The sequence below is a fragment of the Conger conger genome, chromosome 15 (assembly GCF_963514075.1).
Source record: "Conger conger chromosome 15, fConCon1.1, whole genome shotgun sequence".
Taxonomy (NCBI): domain Eukaryota; kingdom Metazoa; phylum Chordata; class Actinopteri; order Anguilliformes; family Congridae; genus Conger; species Conger conger.
The window spans coordinates 5,565,821-5,589,463 of record NC_083774.1 but is presented as its reverse complement, the minus strand read 5'-3'; the positions used below and the strand labels follow the sequence as shown (position 1 = coordinate 5,589,463).

The 23,643-nt window shown below is 46.5% G+C and overlaps 1 protein-coding gene across 2 annotated transcripts in view; it reads right to left on the bottom strand.

The window, feature by feature from the left end:
* lrrc4ca (leucine rich repeat containing 4C, genome duplicate a) overlaps positions 1-18,924 on the bottom strand; it is an 87,724-nt gene extending 68,800 nt beyond the window's left edge. Inside the window, exon 1 of one of the 2 annotated variants that reach the window (XM_061222419.1) lies at positions 18,835-18,924. The gene's annotated coding sequence lies outside the window, so the exon portion shown is untranslated. Of the gene's footprint in view, positions 1-6,188; positions 6,327-18,834 lie in introns of those variants that run through there. The other variant, XM_061222418.1, reaches the window with a different exon arrangement.
* Between the last annotated feature and the right edge of the window lie 4,719 nt (positions 18,925-23,643).

Here is a 23,643-nt window from a genome sequence, read left to right as displayed (position 1 = left end):
AACAGTTTCCATGCTGATGGATATCACCCTGCATCATCCGGCAACAAACAAGCTTCATTGTCTTGGCAAGAGGCGCAGTGTGGATTTATCACAAGCAGAGCTCTGACGGAGGGAATAAATAAATATGAGGAGCCAAGCCCTTCCCTCCAAGGCAATATCATTCCATCACCGCCTCCCCATCCCTCCCCACCTCCCCTCTTCCCACACAGAGTGCAAAGTGACTCTCCATCCTACTCCAAGGCTAATGAGACTGCACTGCTCACAAGATGCACGCTTACACACTGCACTCAAACATATTTTATTACTATTATTACTATTGGCTGCCGGGAAATCAATAGCGCAGACTCAAGTACTGGAGCACAATTAGATTTAAAGCGCGCACTGCACTGCAGGTAAACACACTGCCACTGTCAACTTAATGATATAGTTTTATACATTTAAGATTTGCCCTGAAAACTTGCGATATTAGTCACGGTGGCAGAAGCAGCAGCAAAGCCCAAGAGTGCTACAAGTGTCCTCTGATTATAGATACCCACGGTGTTTGGCAGTTTGTCTGCTCGAGCGTGCAACAAAGTCACTGCGTTATGGAGAAAATGTTGCCTTTTATGGCGTAATCATCATTCTTGCTCAGCGTAAGGACAGTTTTCTTTACTATCGCTATAAAGACTGCATGAAGCACGAGCGTCTATTGGATTCATGCGGCACTGCAGCTCCAAGGCATCCGCACAAACCGCCAAGCTTTCCGCAGTCTGCTCGTCCAGAGGTTCTCAGACGTTGCGCCCCCCCCCCCCGAGACGTTTTTCCCAGGGTCCCCCTGCCAGGAGACGTGACGGCCTGTCAGCCCGTTATCATCGCCGCCCCATCTGTACGCACTCCACCGCAGTCCAGTCGAGCAGATTCAAATTAAACCCATAAACGGGCCTTTGTTAAGAAATCCTCAAATATTCACAAAGCAAAAAAGCCTTTCCTTTTTCCCCATTTCATAGAAAGCATTTGAGCATCTACAGAAAGTAACATTTCTTTTTAATGATATTTGATATGCTATTCATCCCTTGCGTTGTGATATTTAGCTGAATAATGACTTATGTCTTGAGGTTTTGTGATTGACGCTTTCAGTAGTTTCCCGTCATATCCAGGCCCCCCCGGCAGCTCCCTCAGGCCCCCTCACGGGCCCCGGGACCCCCTGCTGAGAACCTCCGCGTTCGTCTACAACACACAGCTCAGGAAGAAAAGAGACAATATACGCGACAATATACACTTTGGCGAAAAAAGCGTTAGATAAATGATTAGACGGTGCATTGCACATTTTTGAAGTGACTTTATACGAAAGCAGTAATTAGACCAAAACATTCAAGATGATGTGGCATAAACCTTAAACATAAGCTATGGTGGTCTGTGTGCTGAGGAGCGGTGCAGATGTGTAGCTTCCTACGATATGATGCGTTTGCACTCGCACAAAAAGGAAATGAGTCACTGTCTCACACACAAAAAAAAATATTGCCGTTGTTGATCCTCCAACCACCCACAAACCAGGAAGTGCAAGTCCAACCGCCAATGATCGCCTGCCAATGAGCCATCATCATCCTCACTTCCTCAAGAACTGCTCCCTGCAGATATTTAACCCAGACGGTCATGTAGCATGGCTGACTGTAGGTTCCCCTTCACTTCCTGTCTACATAGTAACACTTTGAGTTGCGTACACCAGTCTTTTAAACCCAACTGAGTGTTATTGTTAACAAATCTGCATCACCATCTATTGATACCTGTATCACACTAATCTACAAATGTACACATACCTGTATCACCCTAATCTACACATACCTGTATCACCCTAATCTACACATACCTGTATCACCCTAATCTACACATACCTGTATCACCCTAATCTACACAGACCTGTATCACCCTAATCTACACAGACCTGTATCACCCTAATCTACACATACCTGTATCACCCTAATCTACTCATACCTGTATCACCCTAATCTACACATACCTGTATCACCCTTATCTACACCTACCTGTATCACCCTAATCTACACAGACCTGTATCACCCTAATCTACACATACCTGTATCACCCTTATCTACACCTACCTGTATCACCCTAATCTACACATACCTGTATCACCCTAATCTCCTCATACCTGTATCACCCTAATCTACACCTACCTGTATTACCCTAATCTACTCATACCTGTATCACCCTAATCTACACATACCTGTATCACCCTAATCTCCTCATACCTGTATCACCCTAATCTACACCTACCTGTATCACCCTAATCTACTCATACCTGTATCACCCTAATCTACACATACCTGTATCAATCAAATCTACTCATACCTGCATTACGCTAATCTACACATACCTGTATCACCCTAATCTACACATACCTGTATCACCCTTATCTACACCTACCTGTATCACCCTAATCTACACATACCTGTATCACCCTAATCTCCTCATACCTGTATCACCCTAATCTACACCTACCTGTATCACCCTAATCTACACCTACCTGTATCACCCTTATCTACACCTACCTGTATCACCATAATCTAGATATACCTGTATATCCCTAATCTACACATACCTGTATCACCCTAATCTACACCTACCTGTATCACCCTAATCTACTCATACCTGTATCACCCTAATCAACACATACCTGTATCACCCTAATCAACACATACCTGTATCACCCTACTCTACTCATACCTGTGTCACCCTAATCTACACATACCTGTATCACCCTAATCTACTCATACCTGTATCACCCTAATCTACACATACCTGTATCACCCTAATCTACACATACCTGTATCACCCTAATCTACACATACCTGCATTACGCTAATCTACACATACCTGTGTCACCCTAATCTACACATACCTGCATTACGCTAATCTACACATACCTGTATCACCCTAATCTACTCATACCTGTATCATACTAATCTCAGACTGCATCCATGAAGTTTGTCTGTGAATCAGCCATTGCTGACTTGTTAATAGACATCTCATTGGCACAAAGCTGATGCAGACAGTAAACATTATTAACAGTACAAAAGAAAAAAAGATGACAGAATAATGTATGAAGATTAATCATAGGTCTTGTTTTGAAACTCAGTCTGACACTATAAGATAATAGCAAAATCAGAGCTATTTGAGATGTTATGGGCATGTTGGCAATCACGGGGTCAAATTTACGAGGAATATTGTCATTGAAGGCAAGAGACATGTTTACGTAACTCTACTAAAGAAAACTAAAATACATAAAGAAATTTATATTTTCCATGATATCAAGCAGCATGTCCTCATCCGAATGCATGCTATCAATGCATAAGCAGGATATGCTGTCCATGTGTTCTCAAAGCAGGTGATTTTCCATGTATTCTCAAGGCTGAGCAAGCCCAATTTGTTGACTTTAGTCAGCAGACAACGCCATGTCGTGAAATGATTGTGTTCTGGGGGAGGAAGCGGACTCCTGGTGCTCAGTTTCTGGGTGTAGCTTGTCTTAATTGACCTCCACCGTGGAACCACTACTGCAGGCCCTATCTCATGACTAAAGAGCACAGGTAACTCCACACGCAGCAGAGAGAATGGAGAGAAAAAAGGGCCGTATCTGTTCTGTGAACTGGATAGCGAGCCTGCGGTCAGGGAAATCGCTGTCTTTTCAAGAACTGAAGAATGGAAAAGGACATGCTGACTCGTCTAAAGGCTTTCACTTCCTCTTTCCAACGTTCCCTATTCACCGTTTGCTCCTGTTCGCTGAGAAATCTACAACCGCATCTCATCCAAATAATTCTCTCTTTCTCTCTCTCTCTCTCTCTCTCTCCCTCACACATACACACACACACAAACACGCAGTCACGTGCACACACACACATGCGTGCGCACACCCACACACACGCAAACATGCACACGCACACACAGACACACGCACACTTTCTCTCTCTCTCTCTCCCTCACACATACACACACACACACAAACACACAGTCACGTGCACACACACACATGCGTGCGCACACCCACACACACGCAAACATGCACATGCACACGCACACACAGACACACGCACTTTCTCTCTCTCTCTCTCTCCCTCACACATACACACACACACATGCACACACACACACAGACACACGCACACACACGCACACGCACACACAGACACACGCACACTTTCTCTCTCTGTTCCCTGCTATTATTTCAGAAGCCATTCATTATAATCCCGTGTTCCTTTGATTAAGGTTAAAAGAGCCTCTCTTTGTCTGAGTCCGCCTCCCTTCTCCCCCCCCCCTTGCAGTGATGACACGAAATTGTACCATAAACATTTTCCATGTCAGTTCATCTGGCATAGAAAGAAAAAAAAAATTGAATAAAATACAAAATAAAAACCGAAACTTGATGTGCATTATCACAGGAGAAGAGGCCGCACTGGTGTGCATGAGTAATTGGTCCCAGTCAGAGGCCTTGGCAGCTGTGGGTATGCCAATGGGGATCTCTGTACCTGCGTGTTTATCAGCACTGTTCAAAGTCCCTCTGAGAGGAGTCCTCTGGGCGGCTATGTTCCAGCAGGAGTGGCCTTCAGGTGGAATGCAGTTTAAACAAGAAGCTCACCTCAGATCTACCACTACTCCCCCCCACACACACACTCATAAACACACACACACCCATAAACACACACAGCTCACATGTCCCCAGTCAACATTCTGACCTGCTATCTTATTTCTCAGAGCAGATGCTTACCTTTGCCACTATTTTAAGAAATGATCCAAGCTTGAAGGAGTTAAGCACCTTGACAAGGGGATTTACCCTCCAACCTTCTGGTTAACAGCCCACTTCACTAACCACAACGCCACACTGCCACCTAACTGGTCACCTGGGCCACCACATGTATAATGAGCAAAGGAATTGCCAATATTAGCTGTGATTTTGTGGATAACGTAATGTATGGCCGCGCATTATTTAGACATTATTGCGCGTTCTTTGATGAATGTCCATTTTCTTTCCGAAAGAGAGTACGCGACTCTATTCCGTCAATAGTCTACTATAGCAACCACAGGCGTCATTTCAGCACCGCGCGCGAGGACAGCTCCCCTCTCGCCGCGGATCCGTCGAGATCAGAAATAATAGAGGAGCAATACTCCCACCTCTGAATCATCTCAAATTACATCACTCCATTTTACATAAACCTCCTGGTTAGTACGGCAGCGGAACAGGGGAAAGGAATACGCCGAGACACACATGGTCTGCACAGCCGTTATGGCTGCTGGCATAGCCGATGGCCCGAAAAGCAGACCTCGCCAGGGTTAAGATTTGATTTTATAACAACGAGTGTGGTTTCTTTAGACACCGCCAGCGCATCGCCGTAAATACCGCGGTGTGGACTGGACGTGGGCTTTCGCGTTTAATCATTTTATTCAATTACCGTCACTGTTCAATTCGACTGGACGATAACACAGGGGCCGGTGTGCGCTGTGAATCTTGCGGTTGATCATCCCGCCTTGGTTACTGCTCCGCTGCTAGTCACCAGATATTCAACCAGTCACACGACAGAAGTCAAAGCACAGCGTGTATCACAGCTAAAACAACTCTCTCGCACCTGACAAGCCCTCTGCGGAATTCGCCTAAAATTAGAAGCAACAGTTAAATGCGGACCCTCTCGATTACCTACGGACTCTGTCTCCCTAAACTCAATATGAATGGCTAGCCCACATAAAGGCTACAAAAGATGATGGCAACGGGAATTTAGCCGTTAGATAGCGTTATTGACAACGGAGATGATGAAAACAGGGGCAGAAGCCCACGTCCATTAACGTGCGTTCGACGCCTAAAGCACCCTTTTCTTACCTCATAAACACATACACAATTCCCAACCCATATTACAATTATTAAGCATTTTGTTTTAAAAATATGAAATGCCTATATGAATATACGTGTATCGTCAACCATTTAACAACGCGCAGACACATACAGACCCATATATGCGCAAGGACAACGGCTCCGTACAGCATTTTAGTGATTTTGGTTGCTAAGACTGGAACAGAAATGCAGGGCAACGCACACTGTCACACCGCGATTTGAAATACTATTCGTAAACCACAGCTCGCCGTTTTAATAAAGGTGGTGGTGGAACTTGATACGTGAAAATGGTCGATGAATCGATAAAGGCACTCACTTATTCTCCTCTAAGATGTTTGGTCGTTGCAAGAAATCAGAGCGAAAAAAATCGCCGTCTCAGCTTGAGCAAGCCTCCCCGCGACAACTGCAACGAAAATCCATCCGCAGCTTTCAAGCACTTTATCAGGATCCGAGGGAATAGATTTCGAAGGGGGCACAGTTTATCCGGTCCCCCCCAAATAACAGTGAAAATACAATGGAAAAAAAAAATCCCCAGCAAGCGTGGAAAAATATATCACGATTGTTTTTTTTTTGTTCTCTATTTTTTTATTATTTACAACGCGAATGTTAAAGCACGTGCCATTTTATCCACTCATTTACGCCGCGAAACTGTGGAGAAGAGAAGAGAAGAAGAAGAAGAAGAAGAAGAAGGGTAAAAATGCTTGACGCCCACAAGCACTTCCTTTACACTGGAATTTGGACGGGGCAAAACCCGGCCGCGATGCACCGGTTGCTTTTTTTTTTTTTTATCCGATTTGGAGTCAGAGGCTGTTTCATCGAAAACGCATCCTTATTCTCGCCAGCGCGCGGCTTCGTACTTTATTTTTTCTCATTCAAATAGGCTTTCACAGTGGGTCTCTTCAGATCTCGGCCATGTCTCACACCAACCAAATCCAAATCTGGACGTTTTCCGAATCCCCGTCATAGTCTTCTGCACACCATCCTCGGAGCCTTTGCCAAAGTCCACCGGGTCGGCCTTTCCGTTCCTTTCTTGCGGCTTTTGGACGCAACTTTTCTCCCCGTTTTTCCCTCACAACACTCCGCCGACCCCACGGAATCTGATTAGATTTCTACTCACAGCCCAGTGCGGATTCCCAGATTCGAATCCCCCCTTACGCCTCGATATGTTGTTGCATGTGTCATCGTCAAAATTCTTAATACAGATCAAATGGAGAGCACACAGGCGCCGGGAAAATCTTCATCCGACAAAATACAGCATTTTATGGATATGCTCCGCAATCGTTGAAAACGTTTAGCTGAGGAATCCTGGCACCTCTCTAAAAATAGGACTGACATTGCACATTTACACTGCCAAGATACCAGGAAAATGCACTAGGTCTCATTAACGGTACTGAAATATTCCCCCCTCTCCCCGATCACTGATTAGCTAATCATCAGATAAACCGCAAGACGGTACGTGTCATATTTATAGTTCCACGGTTTCTGTCCCAAGACGTATCAAAGCGTCGCGAGAAACATCCATCAAGGGTCACATCCGACAGATATACCCCCCAAAATACTCTCTAACTCGCCTTGCGTTATCGTCTTTAGCATTGCAGCGGCATGTCGTACACCCACATTCAAGCAATCCACGGAGATGACAGAGGAGGATATTTCACGGAAATCCACAAGTTGACGGTCCCCCGTGTTCGCGACAGCTGTAGAATGCTGCGGCTGCTAAGACTATTATCAATGAGACCCCTTACGCATTCAGAGAGTCCTCAGAATGATGCTTGGTATCTAAGAAACCTCACCGCGTCTGCATTCACATCATTCAACGCACCGATACCGCAAGTCCAGGGGAAAAAAAAAACAGAGGCAATAAAACGGAGAGACGTAATCGCTCTCAGCGCACTACGCTGGAGAGACGGCGATCGGCTGCCTCGCTCAGACCGCGGCGCTTTGTAATCCACTGCTGCGTCCGAGGCGACTACTGCTGCCGCCGGAGGTTCGCAGGTTGCAGTTTAAGCAGAAAATGCTCCCTCTCTCCCCCTCGACGTATCGACCATCTCTCTTTTTAGCGTGTGCATGTGCAATTCTGTTGTTGGCATCGCAGAATTCTCCCACAGCACCGTTTCCTACTCGCTTCTCTGATGGGTAAAATACAATTACCCAATTACCCCCCATCGTCTTACCACTGATTGGTCAATTGCATTATCACTTGAAGCCATACAGAGAGAGGGATCGGGGAAAGAATCTATTTGTGTGTGTATTTGTGCGGCATTCCTGCTCGTTAACATCCTCCACCAGACGAAGCTCGACTGCCACCTACCGGCTCCTTTCTTTCTACAGTCTCTATCCAGCGGCCACCTCAAAGCCAGTGGCGGCGATTCTGCGGCCCAGGCAAAGAGCACAAGAGACAGGCGTGCAGTCAGAGACAGGTGCCACTTAACAGGTCAGGTTTTCCCAAACTCGACCCTGAGCCCTGCTTTGTATGCTGGTTCTTTTTGTTCCAGCGAATCTCTTGATAATGGTTCCTGGAAATGCGTTTAGCCCGGTACAGATTGGGTTCATTTCATTTTTTAATTGTGTTTTCCCACAAATGGTTTAGTTTCAGTGACCGGATGTTTGCATGTGGAGCATTTAGACCCCAGCTGATTTAGCTGGTCATTCTATAATTAATCTTTTTTTTTTTTTTAAATGTAGCCTCTCAAATGGATTAGTGCAGTTTCCCTCATTGGATATTGCTGAAAAAGAGAGGGGTAACAGCCTGAGAAAGGACTGATTAGAAGTCCCAGGATGAAAATATGATACATTCATTATTCATGGCATGCATAGCTGTTTCTTACAAAATATGGCCTTATTAGACTAGGCTAAATCATCCCTAAAAATACTTTGAACATGCCTAATTAAAGACAATTAAAAACTGACAACATTTCAGCAGTTTCTGCAGCTATGACTGGAATAAAGAGTATTGTAGGCCAGTACAGGTCTGGCCTGCGTTTTACAAGTAGTTGAATATATCAGCTGTTACTATACTAGCTTGCCTTATACTACCAGTTATATTTGCTTCCCCTCAAAAGTAAGACTTTGGAGTACAGTACATTAGCATTTTAAATATATTCTGTGATTGGCAGCCAACTGCATTGAAATAGTTAAAATAAATGAAATGCATAAATTAAGAATGCAGTAAACCCACCCATCCATCCACCCTTCCATCCATCCATTCATTCATCTATCCATCCCTCTATCCATTATCTAACTCGCATATTCCTGGACAGGGTCGCAGGGAAAATGGTAAATTAACTGCATTTATGTAGCGCTTTTTTCCAAAAACGCTTCACAATTAATGCCCCTCATTCTCACACACACAATTGGGAGCAAGTGGGGGGTTAGGTGTCTTGCTGAGGGACACTTCGACACACCCAGGGGGATCGAGCCGGCAGCTCTCCAACTGCCAGATGACCGCTCCTACCTCCTGAGCCAACGTTGCCCCAGGGGGTGCTGGAGCCTATCCCAGCATGCACTGAGGCATGCATAACTCTTAAAAGTAGAAACACAAAGCATTCAGATGGAGGTTCAGAGTACCAGGTCCGAGTGAGGATATACAATACGTCTCTATCTGCTGGGTTTATAAACCAATCAGATGATTTATAAATATAAAGTGTTCCCTTCACTCTGAGTGTGAGGCTCAGGTGTTTATTAAACTGTTGGCCCAGGTACGCTCACATTAACTGCTGCAATGGGCTCACAGCAGTGCAAGCCTCCAATCACACGATGCAGCTCATCAGCTCGACCAATGAGCTCACAGCAGTGCAGGCCTCCAATCACACGATGTAGCTCATCAGCTCGACCAATGAGCTCACAGCAGTGCAAGCCTCCAATCACACGATGTAGCTCATCAGCTCGACCAATGAGCTTACAGCAGTGCAGGCCTCCAATCACACGATGTAGCTCATCAGCTCGACCAATGAGCTTACAGCAGTGCAAGCCTCCAATCACACGATGCAGCTCATCAGCTCGACCAATGAGCTCACAGCAGTGCAAGCCTCCAATCACACGATGTAGCTCATCAGCTCGACCCAGCTATCACAACCACAAGCAGTACAATAAATAATAATAATGATGACAACAACAACAGCAAACTAAAACATCATCATAACCACAACATTATTATTATTTGTTATTATTATTGTTGTTATTATTATTATATATCGTACTGTAGTTGTGATGGGCAGTGGCATCTGCAGTTGACATTTTTCTGGAGAGCATGTAAGTGTTATTGCAGCAGATTATCTAAAATGGGCCAGTGTCCCCAATTAGCCATCTGCAATTGCTGACGGGCGAGTGGAAAGCAAACCGAAGGACTGTCAGCTCCTCGTTGGAAACGGCGGACTCTGTCAGCTCCGCGCACGCCCCGTTGGAAACGGCGGACATTAAAATCGGATGTTTACGCGCATTCTGCGTGTGCGGGAAGCAACGTTCGGCTTCGGATAATTACCGGCGGTTTGCTCGACAGACGGGCCCGGATAAAGGTTACGTTTTAATGCGTACATCTACGGGGTGAAGACAACAGGACAAAACAATACGAGCCAGCCTGACAACCATAAAGAGCACCTCGATAACCTTTCGAAGAAGAGAAGCTGGCTTCTCTCGTTTTTTGTTTCCTCACTGCAGACGGAGAGCAAAGAAACTTCAGCTACCTCATTTTCTATCCAAATCAGCAGACTGCCACACAACCAAGGGGCGCTACGTTACTTCAGTCCTCGTCGTATTTCGTCGCTTCGCGACGGACCGTTAAGCGTGTAACTCTGGGCAACATGTCAAGAAATGGGATCCACACCAGCGCAGCCTCTTTTTAAAAAAATTTGACTCGAGACAAATTAACCGAGTACAAATTTATTTCCAGAGACGGAGCGGAAGTTGTTGGGTATTTATTTTTTTCATCTGTCAGACATTTTGGCAGAAACGGCGGGGCCACGGTCGCACTGTGCATTCTCCGTTCCTTGATTTTGGCAGCGCGGCTATTTGAATTTCGGAGGACGGAGCAGCGGAAAGAGCAGCGGAAAGAGCAGCGGAAAGAGCAGCAGAAAGAGCAGCGGAAAGAGCAGCGGAAAGAGCAGCAGAAAGAGCAGCAGAAAGAGCAGCAGAAAGAGCAGCGGAAGATGCCTGAGCGGTGTTGTCGTCAGCTCACAGCACCCGAGGGAGCGTGCCCAGGTGAGGGGCTTCGATCGGAGCGCTGCGCTCAGGTTACGCGCTAAAGCATAGACGGGGTCAAGGGAGGCAAGAGCATCAGCATGCAACCATCCCGCTAGCTTATTAACATAATCGGCCCTGGATGAAGAAACGTTGTTTAAGGACTGCACATTTAACAAAGCATTAATATTCATGCGGTGGAACCTGTCCGTCACACCATCACGCCGAGTTTACTGATGGAGCCACTTCATTATGCATCATTTTGCGCTCATGTCAACTTGCCATTCTTTGCCCATCAAAGTCTTACATACATACAACGTAACATAAACGTAAATACAACGGCTTTAAGCAAAATATGAATTTGGAATATATTACCTCCACACTCCACAACATGCACAGACATAAATGCACGCACACACACACACACACACACAAACTACTATCCAACCACAGCCTCTTCCTTAATCTGTTCTGGCAAAGGTGAATTATCTCCATAACGTTAACTTAAAGGGAATAACAAGCAGGCTCAGATCCCTAGTGGTGAATGCATGATAGCCGAACATGCACGTGCGCTGACAGCTAAGGTCGAAGAAAATGTCTAGAGTGGCATTAAACATGTGGGTTTAGGGGCTTTCACCCCCCACCCCCACCCCCACCCCCACAGTCAGTAGAAGGCATCCCACATCACCATCGCAACATTAATTACATCCATCCTGACAGACTTTCCTTCCGGGCCTTTCCCAGTAGGATACAGGTGAATATACCCATGATCCTAATAAAAACATGTTTTGCCTCACTGTCAACAGAACATGGATGTCTCTAGTCAGAAATTAATTTTCATGGTGGAGACAGATACTAAATATTGCAACATTCACGTTCGAGGCATAATGTTGAACTTTCAAAAACGATCAAATAATTATATCCGTCTGCACTTCCAACAAGCCTTGTGAATCCTAATCATCAAAAAACAAAGAAGACATATATTACTTAGGAAGAGCAACTCCTCAAAAGGATCTCTGTGGCCACCATAAGAGTGATTAAATCTATATTAAATCTACCCATAAATCACTTGGTGCTTATTTGCAAGCAAAGAGATCCAATGGAAGTGCAGCAGACTTTAACCTTGCCTGTAAGTGACCCATGTATTTCCCCCCACAAGTCCGAGTGCCATTTTTTTATATTCATAAATTGTTATTTTCTTTTCGTAAATTTGCTGATCTCATTGTTTTAGATTCATATTGAAAAAGTCTGACACTTGATTCGGTTACACGAAGCCAATAATGACACAGTGTGCTTTGACTACACTGCGCCAAGGAAATTTAACGCTGATACTATACCTCTTGGTGCTTGGAACAAAAGTTATAACTTTGCCAAATGAATGCATCATTCACCTTGAAAAATGCTAATTTGACAATAAAAAACGGAAATATATTCATGCCATCTAACAGAACAGACCTCATTTCAATCTGTACATCGCCCTTAAAATTTAGGACTGAAAAATAGATTCTTCTGCACCAGCGCGCATTCCCAGCAGGCTGGAAACTCATGATGTTGGACAGGAATTCAAATAAAACTAACAAACAGCCAAGACAACAAAACAGATGTATCACTACATGGCCTAAGAGAAGAGGAGAGTGCGCAGGATTAATTGAAGCGGGTAAAATGGTGGACAGGCACAGGTTGCTCCGGAGCGCAGCAGAAAGAAAGCAAACAGAAAGGACACAAGTCACCTGTGTGGCGCATCGTCTCCCCGCGGTGTTCAGCGTTGCCTCAAGCTACTGGACGAAGACCAGATCGGTGGGAAGAGGTTTCTATGTGCTGATCTGTGATTGGCTCGTTCATCTGCTGTTCTGTTCTGTTCCGCCATTCGCTTGTGCTGATGAGACATAAACAGGCTCTAATCCTCGATTTACCTGCTTCCATTCTATGGGGCTTGGACTGAATTTTGCCATTTCTTTCCAGTTAAAACCCAAATGCTTTTTCCACAGTGACAGGGTGATATGATGTTTTTTTTGTTTTTTTTGTTTTGGTTTCCTTTAAGAGCTTGTGTTTCTCTTGTTAGCTTGCCTTGTCGACGGCGGGTTTCTGACACAGGTGCACACCTGTCTCCGCAGGGAAGGCGTGAAGCTCCGTGGCCCGGAGGACAGAAGTGACTGCAGCAGGCCCCCCCCTCCCGCTACAGCCAGCCCCTCTCCCAGGTGGGGTCTGAGGACGGCAGGATGGATATCTAACAACTGGAGGCCTCTTCGGCTTTCGGGGGGGAGAAGACGTCCAGGATGACATGAGCTCTGAGCCATCTTCTCATTCACCCCTCTCCCCCTACAGCCCTGCCCCTCTCCCAGGTGGGGTTTGAGAACGGCAGGGTAGATATCTAAGCACTGGAGGCCTCTTCCTGTATGCGTGTGAGGGCAGAGGAGTCTCCGCCAGGCCCCCGGAGGAGAGGGCCTGGTGATGAAGCAGCCCTGGGCTCTGCGTCTCTCCAGGAGAGCGTCTCTGGTCTCTGGGCCTGCCTTGGTCCCGCACCAGCCCCCCCCCCACGCCCGGCCCCCCGCCGCGGGCTGGTCCGGGGGGGCGGCGGCTCTGTCTAGCGACAGTCGTTAGGACGGACGGCGGTGGCGTCTCGTCCAGATGGACGGCGGACTCCCCGCCGAGCCTCCCGCCGTGTCCTGAACCGCGGCGCAGAGACAGACGCTCCCCGGCTTCCCGCCGCGCGCTCCCCCTCCGTTAGCGACGGTCGCCTCCGCTTTCTGTCCTCCGCGCGCCCCTCCGGTCCACACAATTCCTCGTTAACTTCAGCTGTACATACGCCACCATGTACGTTAACCTGAACCGCTGCCACCACGAGACGCCCTTTCTCAATTAGGGACGGGTAGGGACGTCAGCCCCTGGGGTGTATATTCAAAGATATGATGTGATCCGCAACTCCTACAAAAAAAGACCCATCACCCAAATGATTACAATGTTATTTATTGTGCAGTGATAAGGACAATGCTGATGTGTTTCGACTAATGTCTTCCTCAGAACATCATTGTATGTGTACACACGAGCAGTACAGTACATATACACTGTACTAACACTGAGCATGAAGCTCAAAAGACTACATTGATACCAGTTCGGCGGAGTTGTTTTTGACTTGTTAATTCGGCGGTTCGATGGTGTTTGCCATCCCTCCATTTAATCTTCACTTTGATCCATTCTAATCTCGCACTGTACTGCCATCCAAGGATTTGCCATAAAAGTTCAACGTTAAAAAAAAAAAAACCCCACAGAGATTCCAACTGACCGCAGTCATGCTCTTAATTTCATCTGGACAGATCTGGATGATCTAAAATCTGGTGAATAATATCCTAACGTCATCTCCAGTCTAGTTCATAAAAAAGGGGGTACAAAAAAAGTCCAACAGTTGGGCACAGGAGGAGAACGCAGGAGGAGAGGAGCAGAACAGCCACCATTTTGAATGTGTTGTCACGGCAACGTCATTGCCTTCGGCAGCTGCGACGCCGAGCCCTCAGTCTGCCGCGGGCGGCAAGGTGAACGACAGGTGGGGGCCAGTCAATCGCGGCTTGTTAAAGACGGCCATCTGTCGCGGCGGAGAAGAAACGGGCGATCCCGGCTTATTTGAGTAACGTCGCCAACAAGCAGGAAGAGGTGAGCGGAGGGGACATTACTCTCTTGCCGGTCGTGGAAAATACAACTATGGCTCTGCGCAGATCTACGGCCACGGTCTTCGCCAAGGCCTTTTTATGGGTTGTCGTGGAGCGGAAAAAAGCACCGGGAGAGCGTTTGTCGCTGAGCGATGGAGACCGGAGGATCCGAGTTTAGTCTCGGCGAGAAGATGCACTTTCAGCTGAAATGCCCCCAACAGTGCCGGTGACATGATTCATTGCATTTTAATTAGCAATATGGCTGGGCTCACTGCAAATGACTGCAGCGCACTAAAAGGGAGGAAAACATGCCACTTCACATTCTGTCACGGCACAAATCTTAAGGACTCGGAGGCGAACGGGGGCACTAAGACGCGAACGGGGGCACTAAGACGCGTGCGGCTTCATTAACCGGGCTCAGACAGAGACCCGCTCGGTAACACACAGAGCGATAATCTACGGCGGGGGTTTTTATGAAAGGAGACAAGTATTTACACGCACGCAAAACACGCACGGAAGCAGAAGTGTGTACACGCGTGCACACACACGCATACGGGCACGCAAAGAGGCTGAGACGAACGCACGGAGGCACACGTACACATACACGCAACACAGACAGAGAGAGAGAGACAGACACAGACATAGACACACACACACACATTTTTGGATGTATACAGTATCTTGATTTAATTCAGAGAAACCTTAAAGAAAATGTACCATATTTCTGTCAAGTGGAAAATGATCAGTGACAAAACACAGAGAAATTGAATGTATAGAAAATATAAACGCAACCTAGAGAGAGAGAGAGAGAGAGAGAGAGAGAGAGAGAGAGAGAGAGAGAGAGAGTTGCAGTCTAAATCAGAAGTGGAGAGGGACGGGGCAGAAGGAATGATTGATTACGTGTGTGGGTTAAAACGGCTGAGTCATCGTTAAGGACTCTGGATTGAGAGTTTCCAGTGGCCATGAGGTAAAGTGCTCATGAAAACAATGTCTAAATGTTTCGAAAATGGAAAATACACCAGTGGATGAAAAACAGCGTTTATTCCTTTTAAGACAGTGATATTAAGAGGACGAATCATGGTCTTCAGCAAGTTTAATAGTTTCTCAATAGCTTGATGAAAATAAAGGCATATAATAATTATTTTTTCAAAAAAAAAAAAAAAAACGTCTGAGCCTTGCATTTAGCGATAAGTGAAAATGAGATTTTTAGAATCAATTCAAATGTAAAGTTTTAAAATATATTGTTGTTCAAAGAAATCCTCTTTGGAGGAGCCATCGTCCCCGACTCCGAATGATAAACTCCTCCCTTTGAACCCAAACGGCACTCATTAATTCCACGCGGCACAATTTCCCTGCGAAAATGAAAATGAAACGCACTTCATTAATTGTTCATTAGCTCCCTCTTTCCTCCTGTTGCTCGTCCTGTTTCCATCATACCCTTCCAGCCGCCTGCGCTGGATATCTGCGCAGAACCTCCGCCCCGGGATCGTCGAGTTAATGTGCGTCTGGCTGCTCACAGGCACACATCACTCTGACACCGCAGTGCGCCCTGCCGTCCTCTAGGGGGCAGATGCTTCACTTTCAGGCCTCTCCCGAGCCGTCGGGAGTGGGGTGAACAGTGGCGAATGATTCTAGGCACCACAGCATGGGGGGAGGGCAGGGGTAGCGGTGGGGCACAGCTGGAGAGGGCCCACACGAAATTCCAGGAGGAAGGCGGATAGCCCACAGCAATGTTCTTTGGGGGGGGGGGGGGGGGGCAGAATTCGTAGCTACGCCCCAGGGCCTCGTCCCAGTGGCGACGCAGCTGATGTCAGTTCCGTTGCTTTAGTCTGTGTCCTCCAACCCAAGGTCGGCCTGTGACTATGTCACACGTCAACCGACAAACGGCGGGGGGCGACATCCGCCGCGTGTCTCTCCCTCTTCAGCCACGTCTTCCTCTTCAGCCACGTCTCCCTCTTCAGCCACGTCTCCCTCTTCAGCCACGTCTCCCTCTTCAGCCACGTCTTCCTCTTCAGCCACGTCTCCCTCTTCAGCCACGTCTCCCTCTTCAGCCACGTCTTCCTCTTCAGCCACGTCTTCCTCTTCAGCCACGTCTCCCTCTTCAGCCACGTCTCCCTCTTCAGCCACGTCTTCCTCTTCAGCCACGTCTCCCTCTTCAGCCACGTCTCCCTCTTCAGCCACGTCTCCCTCTTCAGCCACGTCTTCCTCTTCAGCCACGTCTTCCTCTTCAGCCACGTCTTCCTCTTCAGCCACGTCTCCCTCTTCAGCCACGTCTCCCTCTTCAGCCACGTCTTCCTCTTCAGCCACGTCACCCTCTTCAGCCACGTCTCCCTCTTCAGCCACGTCTTCCTCTTCAGCCACGTCTTCCTCTTCAGTCGAACGCTCCAATCAGAGCGCGCGGAACGCCCGGGCCTTCAAAGGAGCACGCGTCTCGGGGCCTCCCGATTGGCCGAAATAGACCTGTACCTGTAAAACAGCCGCGGCGTTGTAAAAGATCAATCGTCCCTCCTTTGATGTGCGTCATTAGGCGGAGTGAACAGGAGAGGTGAACATGGCTGACAGCGCCAGCACAAGGAGAAAGAGAGCCCTCAGAGGATACAGAGTTACCCCATTAAAAAAAAAAAAAAAAGCTAAATTGTCCACGTGTTCACAGATACTGTAATCACGCGGGCATTTCAAGGAGCATCACGAAGGGGGAGGAGGTATATTCCAGAAGGTATACAAGCTACAAAAACTTCTGCAACCAAATGGTTACAAAACCACGCACTGGGAGGGACTGATTGAAATGAAATGAGCGATTGCAGGAATAATGGCATACACATGGTGGTTGTGTGATTATTGTAGATTGATGTGATTAGCATAGCGTTAAATAGGAATATGTTCTTTTTTTCGCCAGGAAAGATTTTAATATCTGGCCCTCCCATCCCATCAATCTCCAAGCTCTCATCCTCTAATAACAGACATCCCATCAAACCCCAGGCCCCCATCGTCCAATCAGAGACATCCCATCAAACCCCAGGCCCCCATCGTCCAATCAGAGACATCCCATCAAACCCCGAGGTTCTTCTTCACCAGCTCCTCAAATTAACTTAATTTCCTCTGATTCCCTATCTCGGCTATCAGAAGTCATGGAAAATGTGCAGGAAATTGGCTAAGTAGCAGTTTTAGCTCAGATTTTTGCTATCAAATCTGCAGCTCAAAACCTAGGTGGGCTGAAGCTGAAGCTAAAAACATTTATTTACATTTTTTAGAGACCTTTTCCCTTGACCCAGAGGAGCACTGACCACATTGACCATGACTTCAGAGTGCTGGAGGAGAACTGATCCCACGCTGAACCTGACCGCAGAGTGATGTGGGCAGCTCAAAGGGACAGAGGCTGCCTAGCCTGATTACTGTGGCTGGAAGTAATGCGATGTTCTCCAAGTGCATCCCCTGGATAAGGTGCCGGTCCATCGCAAGGCCATTATCGACAATCCATCTCTTTTAATGGCAAGTGAAGAGGCAATGCAATGGGCACTGCTTTAAAGCCTTTGGTGTAGCTAGGCTAGTGATTACTGCCCCCCAGGGACACACTAACACCAGGGACCAGTGAAGCTCTGAGTGGCAAACAGATACGGCATCACACAGGAACTCTTGACAAAATACAGTACTAACCCAGAGTGATCCGAACTCTACACTAAGTACAGTACTAACACACACCGTGAGCCTAACTCTACAGTACAGTAGTACAGACCCAGAGTACAGACACACACACCGACAGACACACACACAGATGCACAGACACACACACGTACACACACACAAGCAGACGCGCACACACACACAGCCTGTAAATCATTCCTGCCAATCATAATCAGGCGACTAAACAAGTATGCAAAATAACCACAGTGGCCTCATTATTTATTCATACAAGATGCTGCCACGCTGCTGTTTGTGTTGCTGCGGCATGTTATTTTGAGCCATTTGTGTTCTCATGCCCTGATACAAAATACAGAAAAGATAGCAAATCATTTCCCAACGACAATAAAGCATTGTAATTAACTCTCCTGACAATGGGGACAACGCCTGTGGTTAAATGTGAAACGGTGAGTGAACGGGCACATCTGCCCGCACGTGCCCCCGTGTGGAAGCCCTGTCCCTTACCTGTGTGAGAGGGGAAAGGCAGTCTGGATCTCCTTTAGAAAGCCGTTTGTTTATCACGATCCTCCCAGTTGCCTTCCGGCCATGGTAAACAGTCTGTGGTGTGCGTGGTGTGTGTGTGTGTGCAATCTGCGTCATCTAGACCTGACACATGGCCCAGTGTCATCCCAGTGGTGGCCCTCAGGACAGATTTACTGGGACCAGAGTGGCCAGTTCAGTGTCCTGTTCCCTGTGGCTGTATGCCATAAGCATGGCCATGACCGTCGAGAGGCGGGGTTTGGGGACTGGGGACATCTGGGGTAATGGCAGTCAGAAGGGGCACCCAGAAGTCAGAAGTTTCCAGAGCTAATAATGAATTTGGTTGTGTGCATGACACGGACAACTGAAAATTAAATGAAATAACGAATGGGAAATTGGCTATGCATATGCATTCGTATACTGTATATAAAGCTTCAAGTATAAAGGTTAAGAGTAAACATAGGCCTTGATCAACCGGTAGACATCCACAACAACAAATACCAATGCTAATATTAGACTGAGAGCCGCTTGCTATCACTTTTCAGCAAGTTCAGCCAAAGATAAACCATCAATTTATGAGACGGCACTCACAGATGCTCTTCAGCTTCTCAAAGTACTGTAAACTGACACGGTAATGCTTCTTTTAACAGCCACCTAAGGACTAGGTATTTACTGGTATTTACTCAAATTTGAACTAAAACTGAAAACACCTCCTCTAATCCCTATCAATTGAAGTAACTACAGTACCTTGCAGCTATCAAAGGTTTAGGTTGGTTATAGACTGAGTGTACTTCCTATATTTCAAATACGTCCTTGGAAACCTATATTAGAAAGGAAGTGTTGTCTAATTTCTTAGGAAGTACACAACTACAGAGAGGCTAAAACCAGCCTAAAACTTTGATGACAAGACAGTTACTTGAGTTTACAGGTAATAGAGGGGTAGTTTCAAAGAATTTCCATTTTAGTTTTACTATCATCCTTTTTGTTTTACCAGTGGTTATAGCCAAATTGTGTGCTATTCTTACCACACATTTACAAGGTAAGTACATAGCAATTAGGGAGAGGTGCTACAACTGACACCAGGATAAAGAGGTGTCGCCTCTGGGTGAAAATTGAGCTTTGTGACACTGCAAGACGAAACTGTGCAAAATTGTGAATGTGTAAACCTCTATCTGACACTCAACTAGTCCAGTACACACAGACACACACACAGACACACACACACAGACACACACACACACACACAAACACACACACTCACACTCACACACACAAACACAGACACATACACATACACACAAACGCAGACACACAAAAACACACACACACACACACGCAGACACACACATCCTCCATTCCACTGCCTCCACGACAGGTGAAAAATTTAGAGCTGATTTCAAAATTGAATGAGAATCAGCTTCTGTCAGTAGTGGTTGAGTCTGTTGGGAATTGAATTAATGAAGGATGACAGCAGATAACTGTCACCTAACCCACAAGCTGACACACACACACAGCCGCAAGTACATGCACACACATGCTAAGGGACTACACATCTGAAAGCCAGCAGAACGTCATACAAAATAAGAACATGTTCAATTATACAGTAAAGTGACCAACAGGAAGCACAACACAGCACAGAAAAACCCGTAAAACGCATTTAGCATTGGCTTGCTGTCGCCCATGTTTTCCAACAGCAAAGCATCGCTCAACAAGTATCAGCCTGGATATCCAGAGTGTCATTGAGAAGAAGTATCGCGCTAATAGAAGCTAAAAGGGCCACGGAGCTGCTGGGTGGGTAATGCAGCACTAAAACCGGCATAGTGGAATGGAAAGTACAGCGAAAACACACAACACACACAATCTAACATCTCCTGTTTGGGCACTTATTCCCCAAAAAAACTCAACTAACAATTCACGTGAGTGTATTATTTTGGAAATACCTGGTACCTGAGAGTCAGTGATTAAAAATAGAGATTAAAAATATTGGATTATACCATGGGTGACTGCCAGGCTCATAATACAGGGGCGGCCTGTAGCGTAGTGGTTAAGGTGTGTGACTGGCACCCGCAAGGTCGGTAGTTCGATCCGCGGTGTAGCCACAATAAGATCCGCACGGCCGTTGGGCCCTTGAGCGAGGCCCTTAACCCTGCATTGCTCCAGGGAAGGACTGTCTCCCTACTGTAGACAATCTAATCTAATTGTCTAATCAACTATACGTCGCTCTGGATAAGGTGTACAGATGATAATAATGTAATAGGATGGCCAGACACTCATTCTGGGGCCGGGGTTTAATCCAGACATTCTACACCCAGTCTAGCCTCTTGCCCGACGCATATTGGTTTGCCATTTATGAAAAGTAATGAAAAACTGAACCGCAAATACCACAAAACTGTTTCGTATTCTTGAATGCTATTCGCTAAGGTTTACACTGAATAAATGATGCGTTTGACAGGTATAAAGCAAATCAAATCTCAACAGGTAGTCAGGCTATGGATCGTTCTTAATCGTTCTCGGTCGTATTGGAGGACAAGCTGCCGAGGCAACCATTAGCAAGCCCTTCATTTTAGTGGTAAAGCACAGGGGTCAAGCTAGGCCCAGGTGAGATCCATTAACAATTATTATGATGGTGCCCAGTCAATATCAGTTTTCATAAAAAGGTTGTACGATTGACTTATAACTCAGCTCCCAGACCCCCCCCATGATCACAGTCACCCTGTGCTCCCAGTCTGCGATCACAACCCTACCCCCCATTCCCCCGCTGTAATCTCCCCTCTGTAAAAAAGCACTGCGCAGATAAAATTTAAGTGAGGCGCGTTAGATCATCATGGCGGATGTCGGTGGTTCCTCTGGCCTGTAGAGCTGTTTGGAAGATCTATTGGTTCGGTTTTCCGCACACCCAGCTCGGTTCTCTATGTGTGCAGCCGTGCAACAGTGACAGGCCGTGAAGGAGTATCACAAAAGGCATCTGGTTTGAGCCCAAATATACTGCAGAAAATCCCAGCAGGGATGGCAACTCTGCGATGTTCCATAAATTTCCGTCAAAACGTGTCACTAATGTTTTCTTAATGCCCCGGATACAAGTGCTGAACATTAATAATGACCACCCGCGACAGAAATTCTTTTTTAACTGGAAGCTTTCCGAAAAGTCGCTCTAAGTCAAAGACCTGCTCCTGTGATGTTTTCTTCTTTCTTTTTTTTTTGTGTGATCTAAAATTTTAATGTGCAAGAAAATTCCAAGAAACGGCATAAATTTATGCGTTGGGAACCATAACTTTTTTTGAAGTTCTTGGAACCGAAAGTTGTTAACCGAGATGAAGGCCAGGTTTACTGTACCTTCTTTTCAGATGCTTGGCCTACTGTAACATGAGCACAGCAGGCCCACTGACATTAGACCATCCAGATACAGTACACACTCTTTAGCACTTTATTAGACTTATTTCTTTAGACTTATGAAGTCTTCTGCTGCTGTAGCCTATCACTTAGAGATTTGATGCGTTGTGTGTTCAGAGATGCTCTTCTGCATACCACTGTTGTTATGTGTGGTTATTTGTGTTACTGTCACCTTCCTGTCAGCTTTGACCAGTCTGGCCCTTCTCCTCTGGAATTTCTGCCTGCAGAGCTGCTGTTCACCGGATGCTTTTTTTGCTTTTCGCACCATTCTCTGCAAACTCTAGAGACCGTTGTGTGTGAAAATCCCAGGAGATTCCGAGATACTCAACCACCCTGTTTTTTTGGCAGTGGAGCAGGTGGACTGGGTACATAAACAGAAGGGATGAGGAGTAATGAAAATAATCTTCTTCTGTGTGGCTTGGACAAAGAAATCTCCCCCTGGTGAGTAATTAGTTCAAGGGGTAAAAAAATGTTAGAATATAAAAGTACTGTCCAAAATAATATTTAAGGGTAAATTAATCACTCTGAATGGACCTCAGTTGAGGTTGATTTTTTTGGCAACAGAGGCCTATTCACCTGCAATACCTCTGGTGACCACTGGAGTTTGGAGGCTTCAGTGGGAATGTCAGTCCCTGGTCCCTGGGGTGTAAGGCCTACTGCAACACCAGCACAGGCGATCCACTGACGTTACACTGACGTCGGTTCTGTAGTACTTAAAGAAGAAAGCCACGCGCTAACACTGACCGGGCTGATGTCGGTTCTGTCGTACTTAAAGAAGAAAGCCACACGCTAACACTGACCGGAGCAAAAGCAGGGCTGAACAGGAGCTAATGCGCCCCACATTGGGCTTGTTCTGGGTCTGTAGCCTTGTGGAATAAAAGAAAAACAACAGAATAAAAGCACATTAGTCCTAATTCCCCTGCAGTCTGCGCTGCAGAATCCCATAAAGCACTCTGATATTGACTTATTAGGCCTTTATCCGGCTGAGGGGATTTTCCATCGCCGGCCCATCTGACTTGATTGGTTTTGCCTCCGGAATGCCGCCAGACACCTGGAATCTGTCATCTGCTACAGTCTGAGATCACATTCACTGTGTATTTATCCAGCGGTCTGTGTCACACAATGGAGGATTCGGCAGGCTCCAGCGTTCAAGGTTAGCCCTACCTTCACATTCTTTGTCTGCGTGCGTGCGTGCGTGCGTGTGTGTGTGTGTGTGTGTGTGTGTGTGTTCGTATTTGTCTATATACGTGTGTCTGTATGTGTGTGAGTGTGTGTGTGTGTGTGTATGTGCATGAGAGAGAGAGAGAGAGAGAGAGAGAGAGAGAGAGAGAGTGTGTGTGTGTGTGTGTGTGTGTGTGTGGGCAGTTGGGCACTGAAGTGCATTAGTCAATATCCAGCTGTATT